This window comes from Gopherus flavomarginatus, chromosome 1 (genome assembly GCF_025201925.1).
Source record: "Gopherus flavomarginatus isolate rGopFla2 chromosome 1, rGopFla2.mat.asm, whole genome shotgun sequence".
Lineage (NCBI taxonomy): Eukaryota > Metazoa > Chordata > Testudines > Testudinidae > Gopherus > Gopherus flavomarginatus.
Window position 1 is genome coordinate 200,523,302 of NC_066617.1, and position 26,296 is coordinate 200,549,597.

The window sequence follows — 26,296 nt, forward strand, 5'->3', positions numbered from 1 at the left end:
GCTCCTACTAAAGTCACTGGGAAAACTCTTGCTGACTTCAATGGGATTACTCATGCAATTGAAAAAAGAACAGGAGTACTTGTGGCACCTTAGAGACTAACAAATTTATTTCAGCATGAGCTTTCGAGAGCTACAGCTCACTTCTTCGGATGCACAGAATGGAACACACAGACAGGAGATATTTATACATACGGAGAACATGAATGGTATGTTGGTATGCATACTTCCACCTTTTCTTGTTCTCTGTATGTATAAATACCTCCTGTCTGTGTGTTCCACTCCAGGTATCCGAAGAAGTGAGCTGTAGCTCACGAAAGCTCATGCTGAAATAAATTTGTTAGTCTCTGAGGTGCCACAAGTACTCCTGTTCTTTTTGCGGATACAGACTAACACGGGTGCTACTCTGAAACCTGTCATGCAATTGAAGTTAAGTGCTTAACTCTATGCAGCATCGGGATCTTATCATCATCAGTTTTTACTCTCCAAGGCAACCTTACAAAAACACTTTGATTTAAAAAAAATAGATTTTCATGCAAAATTCCCCATTAGTTTAATGGGCAGTTCCATGCATGGATCAATGTAGAATATGATCTTTAACATGCATATTGATTGTGGAACCATCACCAATGTTAGAATTTTAAACTGAATTTCCAGATGACGATTAATGGAGACCCAAAGAACAGCTCTCAGTTTAACCTGTCAGCCAATAATTTGATCCAATGCTGAATTACTGATACAGTAAGAAATCCACTTCCCAGCACCCAATATTTCAAGACTAGTCATCAAAATCAACTAGAAAACAAAATGTTTTCAATGGCAAAATTTCTTATTGAATTAATTCAACAACATGAGATGTAGGAAAATGTTTCAATAGAAAATACCTTGTTTACAGATACCCTATTATATGAAAAGTAAAGTAGGAGTTCATTTTCATGTAAAAACAGATTTCCTAGTTTAACTCATATTTAAACCTTTAGCAATACGACTGGACTGAATTGCAATTAACAGAAGTAAATGCTAAAATAAACTAAAATAGCGTGGACACAGAACAACCTTGTCTGTTTCCTATGTACAAAGTTTTGATAGATCTTCACTGGCTATAATTCATGAAGGGGGATTTTGTATAACAAAGGTAACAAAATGATGAATTTAAGAACCAAAACAAAACTACTCAAGGTATAGTAGAGATCATCCCAACCCACGTTTAACATCTCTCAGCATCTAGAGAAATGGCCCACCCTAGAATGAGCTTTGAAATTTAATTTGCAAGCAGATTAATGTCTACAAAAACAAATATTTAAGTATTTTCAGATTCAGCCGAAACTGTTTTTTAAAAACAGTTAACCAAGTTAACCAAAAACTTAACCAAGACTAGTTGTGGGGTAAATGCATGCATTTCACCCTAAGGACTAATTTAAACAAGAGGCAGTTACTTATCTGGAGGTTCTTTGTGATGTGTGGTCCCTATCTGTATTCCGCTGAGGGTTATACACATGGGCCACACATCTGGAGCCAGAAAATTTGAAAGTAGTAGTGTCTGTTGATCCATGCATGTGCCCTTGCTCCACCTCACGGTTTTGTCCAAGGTGACAAAGGACAGAGTGGACCAACCACACCTTCAATTCCTACTCCATTGCAAACTGAACAGATCCGCAGCAGAGGGGGAGGAGTGAGGGACTGGAATAGTTAGGGATCACACATCTCTAAGAACCTCCAATTACACATAAGTAACCTCCTCTTCTTCTTCGAGTCATAGTCCCTATTGTATTCCAGCGACGGTGATTTAGCAAGCAATACTTAAGTAGGTGGAGGATGCAAGGAAAAATGATGGAACGGTTGAAAGGAGGACAGCTGCACCAAACGAAACATCCATTGTAGAGTCTCATATCAGGGCATAATGTGAAGTGAAGGTATGTACCCAACTCTACGTGGCTGCCCTACATATGTCTGGAAGTGGTACATTGTCCAGGAGGGCCGTTGTTTATTCATGCACTCTCATGGAATGGGCCCTCATTCCAAGGGGTGGGGACAGTCCCGATAACTGATAGCAGAGCGTAATGCAACCCGAACTCCACTTAGAGATCTTCTGTGGGGAGATCTCCTGCTCTTTAATCTGTTCAAGTACAGCAATAAGCAGTCTAGGGGACTTCCTTAATGGTCTTGTCCTGTGTAGGTAGAAGACCAAGGTCCTGCAGATGTCGAGGGAGCAAAGGTGCCACTTCTCTACCAAAGTGTGAGGTTTGGAAAGAAAGTACGTTAGTTGAGATGAAAATGAGATACCACCTTTGGGAGAAACTTGGGGTGCAGACGCAGGGAAACTGTTCTTTTTGAATATGGTAATGGAGGGGGTGTCAGCCATCGTGGCCCCCAATTCTCCCACCCTTCTTGTGGAACTAACAGCTACCAGGAAGGTGACCTTCATGGAAAAGAGAGACAGGGAGCCAGAGGTTCAAAGGGTGATTTTATTAATGTTCAGAGGGCAAGGCTAAGATCCAATTGGGGAGCGATAGGCTGAACAGGTAGATGAGTTCTAAGACCTTTCCAAAACCTGCTAGTCATTGGGTGAGTAAACACAGAGTGTCCTTCCACAAGGGGGTGGAAAGCAATAATAGCTGTCATGTGCATCTTAATGGAATTGAGTGTGAGCCTTGAAGTCTTCTAGGTACTCTAAAAGTAGGGAAATGTCCATGCCATCAGGGGCCAGATCTCCCTGGCTAGCCCTGGAAGTGAAATGCTTCCACTTTGCCTTGAGGTGAAACACTTCACCCAAAGCAAAAAGTTCCTGGGGCGCAAGCACCAAAAACCAACCTCACATATGTGCTGACTCCATCGGTGCTCTGGAGATGGAGCACCCACAGGGAAAAATTAGCAGGTACTCGACACCCATTGGCAGCCAAGCTCCCCCGCCCCTACCCACTCCTCGAGCATGCCGCATCCACTCCTCCCCCTCTCTCCCAGCACTTCCTGTCTCCCTGACACCTAACAGTTATTTGGCAGTGCTTAGAACTTTCCAGGAGGGAGGGGGAGGAGCGGGGACACAGCACGCTCAGGGGAGGAGGCAGAGAAGAGGCAAGGCAGGGGAACGGGGTGGGGCTGGGGTTGCAAAAGGCAAGGTGGAGCAGGGACTTTGGGAAAAGGATGGAAGGGGAGTGAGGCGAGGGCAGTGCAAGGGCGGGAAGAGGCAGGGGCAGGAGAAGGGCCAGGGGTGGGGCAGAAGCGAGCATCCACCAGGCAGAGAGGAAGTTGGCATGTATCCAACCTCCCCAGTGTCAGAGGAACAAGAGCCGCAATGGATGTGTTTCAGGACTGATGGTTTGCTTGACTTAGGGCAGTGGCTCTCAAACTTTTGTACTGCTGACCCCTTTCACATAGCAAGCTTCTGAATGCGACCCACCCTTATAAATTAAAAACACTTTTTTATATATTTAACACCATTATAAATGCTGGAGCAAAGTGGGGTTTACGGTAGAGGTTGACAGCTCACAACCCCCTCATAATAACCTCGCAACCCCAAGTCTGAGAACCCCTGACTTAGGGGATACTGACTTGGAAGATGTACGTGGCTCAGTGGGATGGAACTGGTGGCTCTGGTTACTTGCGTGACTTCTTGTTGTGCTTGTGAGCCCTGGAACACACCGTTTCTCTGTGGAACTCATGGAAGACTCATCATCCTTTCCAGGCCTGGAGGAAAACTTACTGCCATGTTTATGCCCTGGCTTCACGACTAGGCCCCGGGCATGGAGTCTGTAGTACTGGTACCTACAGAACCGGACTTGATCTCTGTAGTCAGAGGTACATTCCTGGGCTTCTCAGACCAATGTACAGGGGTGATTCCCCAACCTGGATTTGATACCGGCCTCATGGGAACATCCATGAGATGCTTCTTGAAGCGGAGAGCCCGGCCTTCTTAGGTGTGGCTTGGAAGGAGAGGCAGATACTGCACCTGGATGCAACATGGGTTTCTCCCAAGGAGTACAGGTGGTGCTTCTCACTGACAGAGAACGAACACGGGCAGGAGGCACAGATCTTGAACCCAAGCATCTTCAGCATAATCCAGTACCTAGGCATGAGTGCTAGACCGGGGGAGGAATCAGAGAAACAGTCTCCAATGTCTCTTAATTCCTAAAAACTAACACTAAGACTAAAATTACTGAAAAATAACCAAAATTAACTATGTACAATTCTAAAAACAAGTTGCTGTTTTTCTTCAAAGTGCATCAGACAAAGACAAGAGGACACCAGCAGCTCTGACTCCAACCAGGCAGTAGTGAGATGGAACTGAGGGCGTGGTTGGTTTGCCCCACCCTTTATCATCTCAAATGAAACCATGAGGCGGAGCACGGGTGCATGCGCAGACCAGCGGACACCACTACTTTCAAATTCTCCGGAAGCATGGTGCATGAGTATAACCCTCAGTGAAATACAATAGGGAACATCACTTGAAGAAGATAATTTTACTGTATATGAGCTCACTGATGAAGAATCAAATATATAAACCCGATGTTGACCATGACCATGTGGTTAGTGAAGACCTGGACAAATCATATTCAACATCATGTGAATTATTGGTCACTGAATTGTAGCTGACATGATGATGAACATGATGAGTCCTGAACTACAATAACCACAAAGTTATGGTCAATATCATGTGAGCTAATTCATTTCTTTACAATGACCTTCAAAAACATTAACATCTTTTCATGTAGACACGGCATAAATTAAAATCTAAAACTTCAATATCAAAGAGTCCACACAGATCAATGAGATCAACATTGCAGAAGATGTCCATCAGGCATTTTCAATAAGCCATCATGATTTCCATGGAAGTAATAGATATTGTTTAGACTCCAACTCAATGAACAGGAGATGAAACTTTGTGGACCAGAAATCCATAACAGCTGTTAATTTTTGTACGCTTTAATTTAAGCTGTTTTAAGCATGGACCAACAAAAAGCTTCCAATCAGAACCATTTTTGCCACATTTTTAGGTAAAAACACTTACATATATAGCATTTTTAATTAAAAAGTAAGGAATAACCTATTTAGCTTTGAAGAAAAATGTGGAGCATCTTTAAAGATATTTCACTGACACAGAAGAACAATACAATATTAATTCCACCAGGAGCTAATAAGAACCTCTAAGAAGAGGCATCTGATAAGTGGAGCTTGAAACATTAATCCCTTCTACGAATGCAAAACTGAAATAATGCAAATTTTTCTCCTTTCCCCACTTGTTACTCACTCTCTCTTTCTCAGTTTTTTTCATCTGTAAAATAGGAATTATAATCCCCATTTTACAAGGGTGTTTTGAGAATTAGCTAATACTTATGTAGTGTTTTGAAGCTTAAAGCTGTATATAAATGCTAAGTATTGCTGTTACTACTATTACTATATCTTTTGGCCCTTGTATATATTTCTTGCACATCCAAAATTTTTCTGGAGATTAATGGGAGTTTTAGATACACAATAAATGTAGAATAGAGAATTTTAGGCCTGGGCTACATACAGTTGTTGCACCAGTATAACAATGTCAGTTAGGAGTCTGATTTTTTACTGATATAGTTCTTCCAGTACAACCCCTAATGTCGGTGAAGTTATACTAATATAAAGAGAAGGGACCTCAAGAGGTCATCTAGTCCAGTCCCCTGCACTCAAGGCAGCACTAAGTATTATCTAGACCATCACTGACAGGTGTCTGTCTAACCTTCTCTTAAAAATCTCCAACAATGGAGATTCCACAACCTCCCTAGGCAATTTATTCCAGTGTTAACCCTGACAGTCAGGAAGTTTTTCCTAATGTCCAACCTACACCGCCCTTGCTGCAATTTAAGCCCATTGCTTCTTGTCCTATCCTCAGATGTTAAGAAGAACAATTCTCCTTCCTCTTCCTTGTAACAACCTTTTATATACTTGAAAACTGTTATGTCCCCTCTCAGTCTTCTCTTTTCCAGACTAAACAAACTCAATTTTTTCAATCTTCCCTTATACGTCATGTTTTCTAGACCTTTAATCATTTTTGTTGCTCTTCTCTGGACTTTCTCCAATTTGTCCACATCTTTCCTGAAATGTGGCACCCAGAACTGGACACAATACTCCAGTTGAGGTCTAATCTGCAGAGTAGAGTGGAAGAATTACTTTTCGTGCCTTGCTTACAACACTCCTGCTAATACATCCCAGAATGATGTTCGCTTTTTTTTGCAACAGTGTTACACTGATGGTTCATATTTAGCTTGTGATTCACTATGACCCCCAGATCTCTTTCCGCAGTACTCTTTCCTAGGCAGTCATTTCCCATTTATATGTGTGCAACTGATTGTTCCTTCCTTTGCATTTGTCCTTATTGAATTTCATCCTATTTACTTCAGACCACATCTCCAGTTTGTCCAGATCATTTTGAATTTTAATCTTATCCTCCACAGCACTTGCAATGCCTTCCAGCTTGGTATTGTCTGCAAACCTTATATTATATTTAGACAAGCCATTATTTGGAAAGTCTTGGGACATTGAGCATGGGAAAGCACTCAGAATTGGCCTAATTCTCTGAGTACCTTTGAAAATCCCATATGTAAGCCCTGATTTTCAAACACAAAATGCACATTTGCATGCACAGCTATCATGACTGCCCAAGGAAAATGGCTATTTGCACATGCATAAGGAAGCTAGACTGGTCATTAATTCCTTAATCAACTCAAATTACACATGAAATCACAGTAACTCGGAGGGCAAATTAGACAATTTCTATGCTTAACACTCTTAAGAATCAAGCTCTTCATATGTTTTCTTTAATCCTTTTAGGGTTTATAAAATGTTACAATTAAATAAAAAATAATTTTTAAAATAATGATTTGATGGCCTAATAAGCACTTTCAGCCCGAGGTGATCTGAGAGACTGAAATTCATGGCTTACAATGGAATGGCTAGCAATCGTCTAGATCGAAGATGATTAACAATCAGAAATGTTGAATAAATTAGGCAACATTATATAGTTCTTTCCCATCAGTAATCCCACATTGTGTCATTAGTCTCATGAAATAACTTGCAATACTCATATAGGCTTTCCCACATGTTTCTCAACTTTGTTTCAATTGTTTTTTTTCCCTCATGTTCACCAAGTTATGACGGCATCCAGGGATCAGTCAGGTCAAGAAGCCTGAGGACATTTTTCAAAGATGTGCACAGACATGTTTAACTGCAGCATTGGTTTTCAAAATTGGAGATTGTTAATTGTCTGAGGTCTACAGTGTTCTGTTAGCTGTTCTGCGGGTTTGGGAGTGCAGCTACCATGCTCCAGGCCTCCCTGTCTGTGACTCACAAAGATCTAGAGCAGGGACGGGTAAACCTTTTGGCCTGAGGACCACATCGGGGTTCCAAAACTGTATGGAGGACAGGGTACGGAAGGCCGTGCCTAACCCTATCTGTCCCCTCCCACTTCCTGCCCCCTGACTGCCCCCCTCAGAACCTCCGACCCATCCACCCCCCCCCCCGCTCCTTGTCCCCTAACCACCCCCTCCTGGGACCCCCTGCCCCTAACCATCCCTCAGGAACCCCATCCCCTTTCCAACACTCTCGGCTCCCTGATTGTCCTGACCCTATCCACACCCCCGTCCCCTGACAGGCCCCATGGGACCCCACTCAACCCCCCCTCAAAAGCCCCTTTCAGAATGTAACCCTGCGAACATGGGCGGAGGACTCAGGAGGAGCAGGGGCAGCTGCGCAGCCAGAGAGAAGCGGCAGTTTCCCCTTCAAAGCGCTGCTTCTCTCTGGCTGGTTGTGTGGCCACCCGGTGCTCCTCCTGTGACCTCCGCCCGTGTTCACCACGCTCCTGCTACCTGCACCACCCGCCTGCTCCCCTGAGGCTACAGGTGAGCCTGCCTCCCTGCTCTCCCCTGCCCCCACAGTGCAACCCCCTCCTGCGCTGGTGGCGCGCTGAGGCTGCAGGGGAGAGGGGACAGCAGGGAGGGGTGGATCTGATCTAGAGGACTGGATTTAGTGTATTTAGGCTGTGTCTACACTGCCACTTTCAGCGCTAAAACTTTAGTCATTCAGGTGTGGGAAAAAAATCCCCCCTGAGCGACAAGTTTTAGTGCTGAAAAATGCCAGTATAGACAGCGCTTTATCGCCGGGAGCTGTGCTACCACCACCATTAAGGGTGGGTTTTTTTGTCTGTTTGTTTTTCAAATCCCTGGGAAAGCTCTCCCTCAGCAATAAGACGTGTCTACGCTGCCCACATCACAGCGCTGCCATGGCCATGCTGCAATATGGGCAGTGTAGACATACCTTTAGTTCTGAAGCGTAAGAAAAGGTGGGTCCTGTGGTTAAAGCACTGGATTAGTATTCTCGAGACCTGAGTGCAATTTCTGTCTCTGCCACAGATTCATAGGGAAGTCACTTAATGTCTCTGTGCCTCAGTTCTTCATCTGTAAAATGGGGATAATACTTTACTATGTCACAGGAGTAATGTGAGGATAAATTCATTAGTATATGAGGCACTCTGACAGTACAGGGACATAAGTATCTAACTAGATGGAAGAGATTACATTAAATATACTGTATAATTTCATCAAAACCATATATCAAAAAGTTTATGCCATTTGACTTCAGATTAAAAAAACTACAAGAAGCCCTCGAAAAAACAGAAAGCAATCACACAAACTTCTTTAAAAGAGATCAAATTAAAATGGTAGGACCTCTCCAATGCAATTATTTCAAGATAATCTTGATAGACATTATAGGTGGGAGGCTCTGGAACACAAATTCCAGGCCTCCTGCTTTGCTCTATTAAATTTAAATGAGATGTCTCAAGAAGAAAATCCTCTTCTTGTTCTGCCTGTTTCATTAGATGAGATTTCAAATGTGAAATTTGAACCTTCTGTAGTCACAGAAAAAGATTTTGGCTTGCCATCATCTAGAAAATCACTGAGGCATATGGAATCAGTAGATCCTGTGGAGAGGCTGGATTGACTCTTTTCGGCTGGTTACTTTATTTATTTATTTATTAACTGATTGTGAGAGTTTGGAAACAGATTTTAAAAAAATAAATAAATAAAAGCCTGATTTCCAGGATCACCGCGTTTTGATGCTTCCTGCTGGGAAAAGGGAAACACAAGGCAAGAGATAAATATTCAGTCTGCTCAAGAAACTTTGTGACAACAGCCATTTTTTTCTATCCCAAATTCAGAGTAACATTAGAAGATAAGTAATACCTTTGTACAGATAAGAATGAGGCAAGGTTTATTTTATTGCTATTTGTGTAACAAATCGGTGGGCTAGAAGAGTCAGAACATACTAAAAGGTTTCCCTTCTTGTGTTCAAATACACTGGTTTCTATATGGAATTTTATAAAGGTATTAGAACTTTATGTATCTGTTGGCAAGGCTCAATGTCGGATTGTCAATATAATGCAGTGCCAACAATTGTCTTCTGTTTGGTCGGTTTTCTTTTGTCTCTCTAGTTAATTCTGGGCCTCATTTCCAGATTTGCTGAGCACCCATACCTCAGACTGAAGTTGACGAGAGTGACCAGTGGTCAGCAGCTCTGAAGAGCTGGTCCTGTACCTCAAAATTATCAGTTTTATGGCAGACTGTCCTGTTGTCTGTGACTGTTGAAATGTATTAATTTAATAAACAAACTTCCAGCTCTTATTGGGATTCATGGGAATCTTGTAAACAAATGCCTGTGTGTGGCTGGCTGATCTTTACATATTTCATTGCTTATCATCTCTTCAGAATTCTTAAGATCTTCTAAAGATTAGGTTTTTCATCAGCAGAAGAACTAAAACAATAGTTTGCATGTATACAAAGCCTTTATGTGAGGATTGCAAAGCACTTACTCAATATTAACTAATCCTCAAAATCTACCTGTGAGGTATTTAGGCATTACCATTCCCATTTTACAGATGTAGAAACTGAGTTACATGATCTGCCCAAGTCACAATTACAATGTGGTGAAGAGAACCCAGAAATCTCGATTCCCAATCTCTTGAGCTAAACATTACACTAAGCTCACTTGATATAAATAACACTAAATTAACATCTAGAACTAATTTTTTAAAACAGTGTCAGAATATAAACAAGAAATCCTGAAAAGAAATGAAAGGAGGTGACACTGAAGAAGTTAAAGGGTGTTACTTGCACTGTACAAACATACATTGACATTGGAGTTGCATGTGCCTGTTGTGGCAGAATGCTATATTCTCCAAACCAAAACAACAAACAAACTCTTAGTTGATAGCAGTTTTATTGGTGCCTCTGGAAGGAAAGCCAAGCTCTACGGGATAAGGTGATATCCCAAACTAACTAACAGCTTAATGACTTTTTCTCTTTGAGGCTTCGACTTTAACTATTTACTAAATTTACATCAGGCTTTTATAACTATGACAACATTGTAGATTTTAGTACTGCAGACATTAATCTTTTATCTTAGGGCATGTCTACATTTACAAGCTTGCAGCAGCAAAGCTGTACCAATACAGCTGTGCCATTGTAAGATTTCTTGTGTAGCCACATTATGCCAGCAGGGAAGAGCTCTCCTGTCGACATAATAAAACCAGCTCAACAAGTGCCGAGCGGTGTTAGCTATGTCGGTGGGAGAGCGTCTCCCACTGACACAGGGCTGTGCTCATGAGCACTTATGCTGGCAAAACATATGTCATGCAGAGGAATGTTTTTTCCACTCTTCTGAGCAGCAGTGGCTCCAGGCACCAGCACTCCAACCGCATGCCTGGAGCAGCAAGCGGACCTCCCACAAGCATGCTGCTGAAACCGTGGGACCAGGGACCTCCCGCAGGCAAGCCACCAAAGGCAGTCTGCCTGCCGTGCTTGGGGTGGCAAAAAAGCTAGAGCTGCTCCTGCCCCCGAGCGACAAAAGTTTTGCTGACATAAGTGCTAGTATAGACATAGCCTTAATGACTTTGGGCATGCCTTCACTGGCAACGTTAAAGCGCTGCCGCAGCGCTTTAACACGGCTTGGGTAGTCACGGCACAGTGCTGAAAGTAAGCTCTCCCAGTGCTCTAAAAAAAAAACCTCCATGAGGGGCATAGATACCAGCGCTGGGAGCCCTGCTGATGCACTGTCTGTACTGGCACTTTACAGTGCTGAAACTTGCAGCGCTTAGGGGTGTTGTTTCATACCCCTGAGCGAGAAAGTTGCAGTGCTGTAAAGTGCTAGTTTAGACAAGCCCCTTTTTTGTGATTTTGTCTGGCCTGACGACACCCTGTCTGGCTGTTGGGGTTTCACAAGGTACCTGCAATTACCCATCAAAGACTTCAACGTTTCTTTCTTTCACACATTTGTACTCTGCACCAAACAAATCATTTGTCAAAGTACTTCACTGTTTATCTTTCATTTCTCAGACGTTTTATACTGTTGATTTATGCAGAGATAGCACAGTCCACTGACACATTTCCTATACATTTCCTAGGTCATTTTATCTGTGCTTTACACAGACAAGAGACATATTCTCCTTTAACTCTTTACTTTAAGATCTCAGACTTTAACATACACTAGATTCAGTTTTATTTCTATTGCGGTAGCATCCAAAGGCTCCAATAAGGATGAGGGCTTGTTCTCCCAGACGTTATACAAATCCATATGGATACACAGTCCTGGACCCAAAGAGTTCATATAAAGTTGTACCTACCTGTTGTCTTTTGTTTTAGATTGCAAACTCTTTGGTGCAGGGACCATCTATTGGGTGGCGGGGGACGGGTTACTGAACCTAGCACAATGAGGCCTTGTTCTTTGACTGGGGCTGCTAGGTGCTACCACTATGCAAATTAATAAAAAAAAGAAGCACAAATTGTTGGATCAAGATTGATATATTTTCAATTTACTCTCTATTCGTGAGTGTAGCTAATAAAAGCCCCATTACTGCATAGTTTGCAATAGTAGCCCAGCATTTTGACCTGTTGACTTAACCATGTTTATCAAATGCCAAGACTAGGAGTTCCCTAGCGGCATCCTATGGCTGGCAAGGGAATCGCAGCTACCACAGTTAAACCCTATGGATCAAAATTGGCACTAATTTACAGGCTGTTCAACCCCACTGAAGACAATGGAATTGCAGAATGAATCAGCACAGAACATGACCGCAGATTTGGTGTTAAATATAGCTACTCAGAAAATTTCAAGTGGTTTCAAAAGTGTCTGTGAAATCGCCCATGACTCACTCGCCTACACCCTCCCAGTGTTGAGCACATGCTGCAACTGCAAAGCTATACTCATTCCCATAGTAAAAAAAATGAGATGAGACGGACAGACTAACCAGCCAACGTTTTCACTTTGGATGCCATTTGAATGCCTCAGTACACTAGTCAACATCATGGGCCAGATCTGACAGAGTTACACTGACTTATATGGAGCTACATCAATTTTACCTCAGCTGAGGCTCTGGCCCAACGGTTTTAGCCTACATTTAAAACATAATGTGATAGTACCCCTCCTTCCCTACATCGTTGCCCTTGTCTACCTACATTCCACCCATGTTGTAAATTCTGCCAATTCCCCCAACATTACCAAACACTGTCTCCTCTCACTCATGTTTGTGCATTTTTCCATTGACTCCCTGATTCACTGCCTCCTGTCTCCTCAAATTCCTCCTTCTTCACATCAGACCTAACACATTGCTCCTTTCAGTTAGCTTCCTCCATCTAACCACTGATCAACTCTCCTGTGCCCATACTCCATTTTACATTTATTATAAAATCAAAGTTCTTATACATCAAAAGTGTAAATTAAGTGAATAGGAGCAGCAAGACACATACCTGCTCCCAGCCCCCAGCTCAAACTGAAGGACTTTTTGCATCTCTCCTCACTTCTTTATAGTATAAATTAGTCCAAATACATGCACTGGGATTCTAGAATGTTCCACTGATGTGAATGGGACTCTAAACACGTGAAGGATCCCGCATTAGTAGATCCCAATACAGCATCTGGTATTAGACTATAAGATCTTAGAGCCATGAACTTTTTCTTCTTTATTTTATTACCATGCACACCAGTAGCACTTTATAAATTACTTATGTAAAATAAATAAACATTGTGGAAGAACTCTCTCTTTCTCCAAAGATGCATTTCCAACATTTGACAACACTGCAGTCTTTGAAGGGCATACTTCAAGCAGCATTGCAGGAAAACCACATTATTTCATCCTGTTCAGGCTACCAAAAACATAAATGTAATGTTATACTATGCACCCTATCGTGTTTTAGAAGAAGCACAATTGAGCCAGTTTTCTGATTTCTCCTAATAATTACATGTGTTGTCATTTCCAAAATATAGACCCCAAACCTGTGAATTCTTAAGTACTGGCACAAATCTGTTCACCTAAGTGCCTTACTGAGCTCAATTACTGCTTGAAAAACTAATAGGGCTGGCTTGAGATAAAACTCCACTATGGTGCAGCAGAAAGACATTTGACTATTTCCTTAACCAGCAGACTAAGGGTACGTCTATACATAAAGTACTGCAGAGTGCCTGGAGAAGACACTTTGTGCCAATTGGAGAGCATTCCCCCTTTGGCATAAAAAACTCACTTCTGCGAGTGGCAGAAACTATTATCATAGATTCATAGATTCTAGGACTGGAAGGGACCTCAAGAGGTCATCGAGTCCAGTCTCCTGCCCTCATGGCAGGTCCAAATACTGTCTAGACTATCCCTAATAGACATTTATCTAACCTACTCTTAAATATCTCCAGAGATGGAGATTCCACAACCTCCCTAGGCAATTTATTCCAGTATTTAACCACCCTGACAGTTAGGAACTTTTTCCTAATGTCCTACCTAAACCTCCCTTGCTGCAGTTTCAGCCCATTGCTTCTTGTTCTATCCTTAGGGGCTAAGGTGAACAAGTTTTCTCCCTCCTCCTGGTGACACCCTTTTAGATACCTGAAAACTGCTATCATATCCCCTCTGTCTTCTTTTCCAAACTAAACAAACCCAATTCTTTCAGCCTTCCTTCATAGGTCATGTTCTCTAGACCTTTAATCATTCTTGTTGCTCTTCTCTGGACCCTCTCCAATTTCTCCACATCTTTCTTGAAATGCGGTGCCCAGAACTGGGCACAATACTCCAACTGAGGCCTGACCAGCGCAGAGTAGAGAAGAAGAATGACTTCTCATGTCTTGCTCACAATACACCTGTTAATGCATCCCAGAATCACGTTTGCTTTTTTTGCAACAGCATCACACTGTTGATTCATATTTAGCTTGTGGTTCACTGTAACCCCTAGATCCCTTTCTGCCGTTTTCCTTCCTAGACAGTCTCTTCCCATTCTGTATGTGTGAAACTGATTGTTCCTTCCTAAGTGGAGCACTTTGCATTTGCCTTCATTAAACTTCATCCTGTTTACCTCAGACTATTTCTCCAATTTGTCCAGATCATTTTGAATTATGACCCTATCTTCCAAAGCAGTTGCAATCTCTCCTAGTTCGGTATCGTCTGCAAACTTAATAAATGTACTTTCTATACCAATATCTAAGTCGTTGATGAAGATATTGAACAGAGCCGATCCCAAAACAGACTCCTGCAGAACCCCACTTGTTATACCTTTCCAGCAGAATTGGGAACCATTAATAACTACTCTCCTGCCTGGTCCACACTACACATTTAAACCAATTTTAGCAGCGTTAAACCGATTTAACGCTGCACTCGTCCACACTACGAGGCCCTTTATATTGATATAAATGGCTCTTTAAATTGATTTCTGTACTCCTCCCCGACGAGAGGAATAGCGCTAAAATCGGTATTACCATATCGGATTAGGGTTATTGTGGCCGCAAATCGACGGTATTGGCCTCTGGGCGGTATCCCACAGTGCACCATTGTGACCGTTCTGGACAGCAATCCGAACTCAGATGCACTGGCCAGGTAGACAGGGAAAGCCCCGCGAACTTTTCAATTTCATTTCGTGTTTGCCCGGCGTGGAGCTCTGATCAGCACGGGTGGCGATGCAGTCCCAAATCCAAAAAGAGCTCCAGCATGGACCGTACGGGAGATACTGGAGCTGATCGCTGTATGGGAAGACAAATCTGTTCTATCAGAGCTCCGTTACAGAAGACGAAATGACAAAGCATTTGAAAAAATCTCCAGGCTATGATACAGAGTCCACAGCACAGTGCTGTGTGACAAGCGTAATGGAAAGCCAAAGAATCAAATGGACGCTCATGGAGGGAGGGAGGTGTTACTGAGGACTCCAGCTATCCCATAGTCCCCAGCAGTCTCCGAAAAGCATTTGCATTCTTGGCTGAGCTCCCAATGCCTGTAGGGTCAAACACATTGTCCGGGGTGTTTCAGGGTATATGTCATCAATTTACCCTTCCCTCCCCCCAATGAAAGAAAAGGGAAAAAAATCGTTTCTTGACTTTTTTATATGTCACCCTATGTCTACTGCATGCTGCTAGTAGATGCGGTGCTGTGGCAATGAATAGCAACATCCTCTCCCCTCCCCTCCCCGGTGGCAGATGGTACTGTACAAAAGGACTGATAGCGGTCCTCATCATTCTGTGAGTGCTCCTGGCTGGCCTCAGGTGAGGTCGGCTGGGGGCACCTGGGTAAAAATAGGAATGACTCCCAGTCATTCCCAGTAGATGGTACAGAACGGCTGGTAACCATCCTCATCATAGCAACTGGGGGCTGAGTTCCATCAGCCCCCCCTACCCCTTTCATGTCTAAAGAAAGATTCTGTACTGCCTGGACTATCACAGCAGTGGGATGCTGGGCTCCCCTCCCCGCCACCGTTTAATGTCCTGCTTCGACTATCGTAGCAGCTGGAGGCTACCTCCCTCTCATTTTATCTCACTAAAAACTCAGTGTTTCTTATTCCTGCATTCTTTATTACTTCATCACACAAATTGGGGGACACTGCAATGGTAGCCCAGAAGGGTTGGGGGAGAAGGGAATCAATGGGTGGGGTTGTTGCAGGGGCACCCCCTAGAATGGCATGCAGCTCGTCATTTCTGTGGGATCTGACACGGAGTGGCTGTGCTCTCTGGTTCTCTGATATACTGGTTTTCTAGTACACTTGCCCCATATTCTAGGCAGGACTGACTCTATTTTTAGATACAACATAAAGGAAGGAATGACCCGGGGGGGGGGGGTCATTCCCATTTCTGTCTTTGCGCCTCCGGCCGACCTCAGCGAAGGTCAGCCAGGAGCACCCATGACAGCAGCAGACAGTACAGAATGACTGATAACCATCATCTCATCGCCAATTTACAATGGCACAGCAGACAGTACAGAATGACTGGTAACCATCTCTGCTACCTTGCAAAGGCAAATGAATGCTGCTGTGTAACGCTGCAGTACAGCCTCTGTCAGCGGCATCCAGTACACAAACGGTGACAGTGACAAAAGGCAAAACGGGCTCCATGGTTGCCATGCTATGGCGTCTGCCAGGGCAATCCAGGGAAACAGGGCGAGAAATGATTGTCTGCCGTTGCTTTCACGGAGGAAGGAATGAGTGACGACATTTACCCAGAATCACTCGTGACACTGTTCTTGCACCATCATGCATTGGGATCTCAATCCAGAATTCCAATGGGCAGGGGTGACTGTGGGAACTATGGGATAGCTATGGGATAGCTACCCACAGTGCAACGCTCCAGAAATCGACGCTAGCCTCGGTACATGGACGCACACCACAGAAGTATTGTGCTTTGTGTGGCCGCGTGCACTTGACTTTATACAATCTGTTTTACAAAACTGGTTTCTGTAAAATCGGAATAATCCCGTAGTGTAGACGTACCCTCTGAGTATGGTTATCCAGCCAGTTATGCACTCACCTTACAGTAGCCCCATCTATGTTGTAGTTGCCTAGTTTATCAATAAGAATATCATGTGAGACCGTATCAAATGCCTTACTAAAGTCTACATATACCACATCCACCGCTTCTCCCTTATCCACAAGACTTGTTATCCTATCAAAGAAAGCTATAAGATTGGTTTGACATGATTTGTTTTTTACAAATCTCTGCTGGCTATTCCCTATCACCTTACCACCTTCCAAGTGTTTGCAGATGATTTCCTTAACCACTTGCTCCATTATCTTCCCTGGCACAGAAGTTAAACTAACTGGTCTGTAGTTTCCTGGGTTGTTTTTATTTCCCTTTATATAGATGGGCACTATATTTGCCCTTTTCCAGTCTTCTGGAATCTCTCCTGTCTCCCATGATTTTCCAAAGATAATAGCTAGAGGCTCAGATACCTCCTCTATTAGCTCCTTGAGTGTTCTAGGATGCATTTCATCAGGCCTCGGTGACTTGCAGGCATCTAACTTTTCTAAGTGATTTTTAACTTGTTCTTTTTTAATTTTATCTTCTAAACCTACCTCCTTCCCATTAGCATTCACTATGTTAGGCATTCCTTCAGACTTCTCAGTGAAGACAGAAACAAAGAAGTCATTAAGCATCTCTGCCATTTCCAAGTTTCCTGTTACTGCTTCTCCCTCCTCACTGAGCAGTGGGCCTACCCTGTCCTTGGTCTTCCTCTTGCTTCTAATGTATTAGTCTTCTAATTAGTCTTCTAATGCAATCTCTCCCAGAGTCTTTCTACAAGGCTGTCAAGTTTTTTGGTGCACAGTGGCTATGCTTTCATCTCTGACATCTGCAACTTGTTAACTGTGCTTTGGGATACTACAAGAGTTGAGAAAAGTACAAAGTCCACTGTGAAGGGGTGTCCACCCCACACAGGACTGACAGGAGTTAAGATGGCCAGCCAGACCAATTAACTACACCAGCTACACCTGGAGGAGGAGCCAGGGAGCTAACTGAAAGCAGGTGCAGATGAGCAGGAACAGATGAGGCCTATAAAACCAGGCAGCTGGCAATAGAATAGGGCTGCTGCTGAGAAAGGGCAGTCACTCTCTGGGAAGAGGGAGGAATATTTGGGGGCTGCTGGGCAAGGCTGCAAGAAAGCAGGCAGAAATCACTCGCTGGGAAGAGGGAGGAGGCTTTGGAGCTGGTAATGCCAGAGTAGGAAGGGGGGCGGAACCAGGAGTGGTAGGAAGCAGTCCAAGGAAGGAGCAGAAAGGGATGGGAAAGTAAAGCTCAGAACTGCTGGGCTGCGGATCCTTGAACTGGAAGGTAGAAGGTGAGCCCAGCTTCCCCCACCAGCCACTGAGGGAGTGGCTCCTGAGGCAGTTAATGAGAAGACTGCCTAGGGCTGCTGAAGGAAAGACTTTCATATACACTAGAAGGGGGGAATGCCGAGTGACCTGGCTGAGTCAAGAAGAGGACGCTGCAATTCTCAGAGTGAGAAAGATGCTGCAGACCAGAGAGAGAGACAAAGTGCAACCACGGGAGTGGGCATTGACCTGGTGAGCTAACCCCAGAGCAGCCGGGGGAGGCACCAGACTAGCAGTGAGTGGTGTGTTGCCTCATATCCACCCAGAAGAAGATGAGGATAGACGAGGGCTGGACTACCATTTAAGAGAGCTGGGTTTCGTTCCAGGTTCTGTCACAGATTTCCTGTGTGAACTTGGGCAAGTCGTTTAATCTTTCTGGACCTCAGTTCACCTACATCAAATATAAGTGTATAGATTCATAAAGTCCAGGGCCAGAAGGGACCATTGTGATCATCTGGTCTGGCCTCCTGTGTAACACAGGCCACAGAACTTCCCAAAATAATTCCTGGAGCATATATATCAACTCCCCGAGCTCCATCTAGAAAAACCCTAAAACTATTTTAAACACAAATAGACTTTTCAAAAATGGCATGGAAGTAACATGATATGTGCCTGTCATCAGCCTGCTCACTTTGCTTGTATGCCTTTCCCTCAAGCCTTGTCTGGATTTTTATCTTAGATTGCAAGCTCTTCAGGGCAGAGACTCTCTCTTCTATTGTATTTGACAATGTCTAACACATTGAAGCCCTGAGGCCAACAAGAGTCTTTGTAATCATTTCTGAGGTGCTCAGTTATGGGAGTGATGAATGCAGAAGGAAAACCTATAAAAAATTAAAATTCATCCTAAAATATATATGGAGATGGATGCCAGCTTCTGTTTCCTTTATTATTTTGTCTATCATCTCTACAGAATGCTAGATAGGAAAAAAAGCAACTCAAGAAATAAAAGTCAGAAGCAAAACTAGCAACAGTGAACATTTCAGAATGTCAGAAGGGTTTTGAGAATGTCAAAAGGACTACTCAATATGCAGGCACTTTTTACAAACACATCAGATTCAGATCTGAAATGTGGACATGCCTTGCTTGAATTACAGCAAAATTTAGACCTGGGCCTAATGGCTGCCCCACCACTAGTTGTGCAGAAGGAAAAGGGCAACCTTTTCTTGCTTTTAAAAGCACATTAGTAATTTTTAAACAAAATGATCTTTGGCATGTTGTACATGTCATTTCCAATGAAAGTTATCAGATGCTTGGAAAATGTTTGTAGAATAGTCACTGTGTTCAATGCATAATTTGCAATGAATTAGCTAATAATTTCCTGATGAGGAAACCTGGGAGCAGTTATGCTTAAAGTCTTATGCTATTTGGTTGATCAACTCATTGTGCGAACAATTGCAGTACCACATGTAGACAAAACAGAATGTAACGTCTTTCCTGTTTATGATACTAATACTTTGAACTTACATGCTTTTCAACAATTATCTGTTTCAAAATGCTTTATAATGACAGGCAAGTGGTGGGAGTCCACAGATGCAGCAGACGAGGTACAGAGAGAGTAAGGCAAACATTTTCGTAAGTGGTTGTTAGTTTTGGGCACCTTTGTTTTTGAGGTACACATCATGATACACTTTGGGTCTGATTTTCAGAGGTGCTAGGGGCTTCCACCTCTGCACTTGACTTCATTGGGGGGGACGTGCAGTACTTCTAAAGATCAGGCTCTCAGGTTCTAAAGTTGAGCAATGAAATTAAGGCATCCCAAATGAGATGTCACCTTTGAAAACTTTATCCTATGTAACTTGCCACAGGTCACACAGCAAATCAGGAGCAGGGATTACAGTAGAACCCAGTGGCTCAATTCTCTGCATATGTAAACCCATTTTTGCTTCTTTCTTAATAGCCAGCATGCCACAACTGTGCCTTACAAAATAACCACATTCAAGTGAAATTTATTTTGGAATAACTATTCAATATTTCCACCCCCACTACTTTAAGATGTCCTGTTGTTCCCACCACATCCCAAGCCCGCCTCCTGGCTTTATATATCACTATCACACACATCAATATAGAGCAGACAAAATTTCTGTGCTGGCATCCAAACCCTTTGCTAATTCATTTCTTAATGGAATTGCAGTTCAGGGTCTGAAACTCCCAGGTGTTTTTTGTCACAGTAAAATGTGCAAGTGCCTGGAGCAAATTCTTGATATACCTTTACCTGTCCACAAAACCAACTTAACGCAAATGATTAATCTAGACAATTTTCATCTGGGAAGAGGATAGGGGTGTCTTTTTTTTCTTCTGCTTTGAAATTAGATATTCAGCTAGTGTATTGGAGAGAGATGTTTGCAGCCTGTCTGCGAAAGTTATGAAATGTAATTTTAAGTGCTTGCTGGAATTGGTGGTAAGATATGAGATGGCTTCTCATCTGAAGCCAAACTGTTAAAAGAATTTTTCAGCACTACCTAGGTCAATATGAAGTAAAAGGATTTGGGCACATAATTCTGTGCACCCTGCTAAAAATAGGGAGGGTGAGGGTTATCATTCCAAAAGGCAGCTAGTGCACAGTATATAAAAAACTTATGGGAGATAAGGGTCCAAATATTTTCCTTTCTTCATCCTCTTCCAGGCTCCTCCCATCCCACAAAGCATGCATTTGTTATAGATAAGATCCTACAATTCCCCCTAACCCATCAATCTGAAGTTACCATTTAGTGGTGCCCCAGGCCTCCACATGCAGTCTTCTTCAAAGCACCTGATTCTCCAGTATGGTCATGGCTGGCTCTTTGACACTACTATATTTCAGTAGGGTAACACAAACAGTTACATGAGTGAAAAAAATTCCATTCACACACAGGAAGCCTCAGCTCTAGATGTCAAAGGGTGAGTGTGGCTCTATAAACTAGTTGGGCTGGAGAGAGCTAGGGGAGCAGCACAGCCAACACTTTCGATTCTACTACCCACAGTTCTCAAAAACATCTCAACTCTGCCATGCATCTGAACTCGAGAAGCCTGAGCACCAGAGGTCCTGAGATTGCTCTAATGCAGTGCACTGTGTGGTCATCAGCCTGGTCAGCAGCACTCAAGGACGATACGGCCATTGCGAAGAAACGAAATGAATTCTTTGCATCGGTCTTCATGGCTGATGATGTGAGGGAGATTCCCAAACCTGAGCCATTCTCTTTAGGTGACAGGTTTGAGGAACTGTCCCATATTGAGGTATCATTAGAGGAGGTTTGAAACAAATTGATAAATTAAACAGCAATAAGTAACCAGGACCAGATGGCATTCACCCAAAAGTTCTGAAGGAACTCGCTACTAACTGTCATCTGTAACCTATCATTTAAATCAGCTTCTGTACCAAATGACTGGAGGATAGCTAATGTGACGCCAAATTTTAAAAAGGGCTCCAGAGGTGATCCAGGCAATTACAGGTCTATAAGCTTGACTTCAGTACCTGGCAAACTGGTTGAAATGATAATAAAGAACAATATTGTCAGACATATAGATGAACATAATTTGTTGAGGAAGAGTCAACATGGTTTTAGTAAAGGGAAATCATGACTCACCAATCTACTAGAATTCTTTGAGGGGGTGTGGACCAAGGCGATCCAGTGAATATAGTGTACTCAGATTTTCAAAAAGCCTTTGACAAGGTCCCTCACCAAAGGCTCTTAAGCAAAGTAAGCTGTCATGGGATAAGAGGGAAGGTCCTCTCATGGATCAGCAACTGGTTAAAAGATAGGAAAAAAAGAGTAGGAATAAGTGATCAGTTTTCAGAATGGAGAGAGGTAAATAGTGATGTCCCCCGGGGGTCTGTTCTGGGACCAGTCCTATTCAACATATTCATAAATGATCTGGGAAAAAGAATAAACAGTGAGGTGGCAAAATTTACAGATGACACAAAATTACTAAAGATAGTTAAGACCTAGGCAGACTGCAAAGAGCTACAAAAGGATCTCTCAAAAACTGGGTGACCGGGCAACAAAATGGCAGATGAAATTTAATATGAAATTTAATTTAATGTGTGCAAAGTAATACACATTGGAAAGCATAATCCCAACTATACATATAAAAAGATGGGGTCTAAATTAGCTGTTACCACTCAAGAAAGAGATCTTGGAGTCATTGTGGACAGTTCTCTGGAAACATCTACTCAATGTGCAGTGCAGTCAAAAAAGCGAATAGTATGCTGGGAATAACTAAGAAAGAGATAGATAATAGGACAGAAAATAACATGTTGCTGCAATATAAATCCATGGTACACCCACATCTTGAATACTGCATGCAGATGTAGTCGCCCCATCTCAAAAAAGATATATTGGAATTGGAAAAGGTTCAGAAAAGGGCTACTAAAATGACTAGGGTACGGCATGGCTTCTGAATGAGGAGAGATTGATAAGACTGAGACTTTTCAGCTTGGAAAAGAGACGGCTAAGGGGAGATCTGATTGAGGTCTATACCAGGGGTAAGCAACCTATGGCACGCATGCCAAAGGTGGCACGTGAGCTGATTTTCAGTGGCTACTCACACTGCCTGGGTTCTGGCCACTGGTCTGAGGGGCTCTGCATTTTAATTTAATTTTAAATGAAGCTTCTTAAACATTTTAAAAACCTTATTTACTTTACATACAACAATAGTTTTGTTATATATTACAGACTTATAGAAAGAGACCTTCTAAAAATGTTAAAATGTATTACTGGCACGCACAACCTTAAATTAGAGTGAATAAATGAAGACTCGGCACACCTCTTCTGAAAGGTTGCTGACCCCTACTCTACACAATCATGCTTGGTGTAGAAAAAGTAGATAAGGAAGTGTTGTTTACTACTTCTCATAACACAAGAACTAGGGGTCACCAAATGAAATTAATAGGCAGCAGGTTTAAAACAAATAAAAGGAAGTATTTCTTCAAACAACACAGAGTCAACCTGTGGAACTCCTTGCCAGAGAATGTTGTGAAGGCCAAGACCATAACAGGGTTGAAAAAGAACTAAAATACATTTATGGAGGGTAGGTCCATCAATGCTATTAGCCAGGATGGGCAGGAATGATGTCCCTAGCCTCTGTTTGCCAGAAGCTGGGAGTGAGCGACAGGGGATGGATCACTTGATGATTATCTGTTCTGTTCATTCCCTCTAGGGCACCTGGCATTGGTCACTGTCAGAAGACAGGATACTGGGCTAAATGGACCTTTGGTCTGACCCAGCATGGCAATTCTTATGTTCTTATGTCAGTAACTGTAAAATAAACTGTTTCCTGTTGAAGGGTGTTTGGACAGAGATATTAGAACTGAGAGTACTGATACTGATGCTCCATAAATGTGTTCCATAAATACATTGTTAAACACCTCTAATTCAGTACTTGCTATGCAAGAAAAATTCCCACTGATTTGAATGTACAAAACTGGGTCTACTAGTTCCAAATGGTTTGGAAAGAAAAATAATATTGCAAAATAACTTCATGCTACAAATATTCCCTGACTCCTGCTTCTATAGAATCAAAGAACTGGAAGGGACCTTGACAAGTCATCTAGTCCAATCTCCTGCACTCAAGGTAGGACTAAGTATTACCTAGACCGGTGGTTCTCAAACTACAGTCGCTACTTGCTCAGGGAAAGCCCCTGAGGGGCTGGGCCTGTCTGTTTACCTGTTGTGTCCCAGGTCCTGCCCACTGCGACTCCCATTGGCTGTGGTTCGCTGCTCCAGGCCAATGGGGGCTGCAGAAAGTGGCGCGGGCCGAGGGACATGCTGGCCGTCCTTTCTGCTACCCCCATTGGCCTGAAACGGCGAACCGCAGATCAGCCGAACTTGCAGATGCGGCAGGTAAACAAACCAGCCTGGCCCGTCAGGGGCTTTTCCTGAACAAGCGGCAGCCCCAGTTTGAGAACCACTGACCTAGCCCATCCCTGATCGGTGTTTGTCCAATATGCTCTTAAAAATCCCCAATGATAGAGATTCCACAACCTCCCTAGGCAATTTATTCCAGTGTTAAACACCCTGATAGTTAGGAAGTTTTTCCTAATGTCCAACCTAAACCTCCCTTGCTGCAATTTAAGCCTATAGCTTCTTGTCCTATCCTCAGAGGTTAACGAGAATAATTTTTCTCCTTCTTCCTTGTAACAACCTTTTATGTACTGGAAAACTGTTATCATGTCCCCTCTCAGTCTTCTCTTCTCCAGATTAAACAAACCCAGTTTTTTCAATCTTCCCTCATCGGTCCTGTTTTCTAGACCTTTAATCATTTTGTTGCTCTTCTCTGGACTTTCTCCAATTTGTCCACATCTTTCCTGAAATGTGGTGCCCAGAACTGGACACAATACTCCAGTTGAGGCCTAATCAGCACGGAGTAGAGCTGAAGAATCACTTCTCGTGTCTTGCTTACAATACTCCTGCTAGTACATCCCAGAATGATATTTGCTTTTTTTGCAACATCATTACACTGTTGACTCGTATTTAGCTTGTGATCCACTATGATCCCCAGATCCCTTTCCACAGTATTCCTTCCTAGGCAGTCAGTTCCCATTTCGTATGTGCGCAACTGATTGCTACTTCCTAAGTGAAGTACTTTGCATTTGTCCTTATTGAAATTCATCCTATTTATACAAATACTATACAAACACTCTATGCAGACATAATAGTTAGCATCCTAACTGTTGTCATTCAGTACTGCTCAGAGCTCTCTCCCACCAGCACAGAGCAGCTACACAGGATACCTTACAGCAGCGTAGCTGCAGTGGTACAGCTGCACCTCTGTAAGGTCCATAGTGTAAACAAAGCCTTATTTTCCTAAAATTTACACAGTTATTAATACTGAGGCAGCTCCACCAGTGGTGGCAGGGAAAGGAACACCAGCGTATGCACAGCAATTTAAACACTCTGTCATTTAACCTACTCTTAGCAGGATTAGACAACACAATGGTTACAATATCGGCGATCTTCTCTACACTAGGTTCCTACGCTACGCTCCCATCTCTATCGAGAGCAATCATGGGAAATTTTAGGAGGAAAAAAAGTAGTTTAGATACCACCACACTATCTGAACACGCTATGTTACAAAAATTTAGATGGTATGCATTCAAACTAAGGTAAGGACCCAGCTAGACAAAGCCTTTGAAGGACAATGGTATTATGGTTCTGCAGGATCCTTAGAAAACTATAAATTACACAACACAGATGACTATGTGATACGCATAGCGCTATAATGCTGGTTAGAATTTGGATCACTGATTGCTTTTTAATAACTTTTTATTTTAAAGCTATTCATGGCACTGTATATGGCTTTCATGTAAAGGGAAAAAATACCAGAGCCTAAACAGGCTAAGGTTGTCTCTAATTCATGCAGTACAAAAAAATCTTAGCGAAAGCATAACTGGAAGTTTCTTTCAAAAAAAATTACATAAAAAGCACATTGTAATGAATCAAGCTCAATAAAGTTTTTCTACGAGGCTTTCAATCCAAATACTATACCTATGAATAATAGGAGTGTATTTTCACTACATTTGCAAAGAGTTCTTTATGGAAGCTTCATGCACTGAAATAAAACAACAACTTCCTCCTGATAGAAAAAGGAGATTTGTTATTTATTATAAATGCTCACTGTTCCTAAAGTCTTTTGACACCATCCCATGGGGAAACAAAACAAGCAGCAAAGAATAAGCCTTCTGAGCTAGAGAAGAAAGATACTCATGTTTGTTTATGGTTCCATTAAAATTTGAGAGGTTGCAACCAATGCTAGCTATTCACCAGAAAGAGACACACATAGGAAACACATTTTGGTTCTAGAAACCTGTAAGTCTTAAGTGCAATTTCTTAAGAACTGTGATTAAAATATAAATATGTATACGATTACTGCATTTTTTCCTTTTCCCTCTGCTTTTGCACCATCTGCAGCACAGCTGCATTAATCCCGTTTTCAATGCTCTATATTTTGACCTCCTTAACAACCCCACGGTAGGATGTTAAAACACTCTAATCTATAAATAATTTATTCCTCATCTAGCAATGGATTGTTGTTCCATAAAACTCACTAAAACATGCCGCGCAGTCTGTAGTTAAATTTAACAAAATAATGTAAAGAGACACATTTTAATAGAGACAAAATTATTAAGAGCTGCACCATTTGCTGTTAAATGTTTTACTGATGGACCCTGAGATTTATTTTTACATTTGACTTTTTACTCA

At 42.5% G+C, this 26,296-nt stretch overlaps 1 protein-coding gene across 1 annotated transcript in view; it reads right to left on the bottom strand.

Annotated features, from left to right (window-relative positions):
• Positions 1 to 26,296, bottom strand: part of TIAM1 (TIAM Rac1 associated GEF 1) — a 261,857-nt gene that overhangs the window by 113,344 nt on the left and 122,217 nt on the right. The window contains 1 exon segment of the mRNA XM_050937175.1: positions 21,683 to 21,843. The gene's annotated coding sequence lies outside the window, so the exon portion shown is untranslated.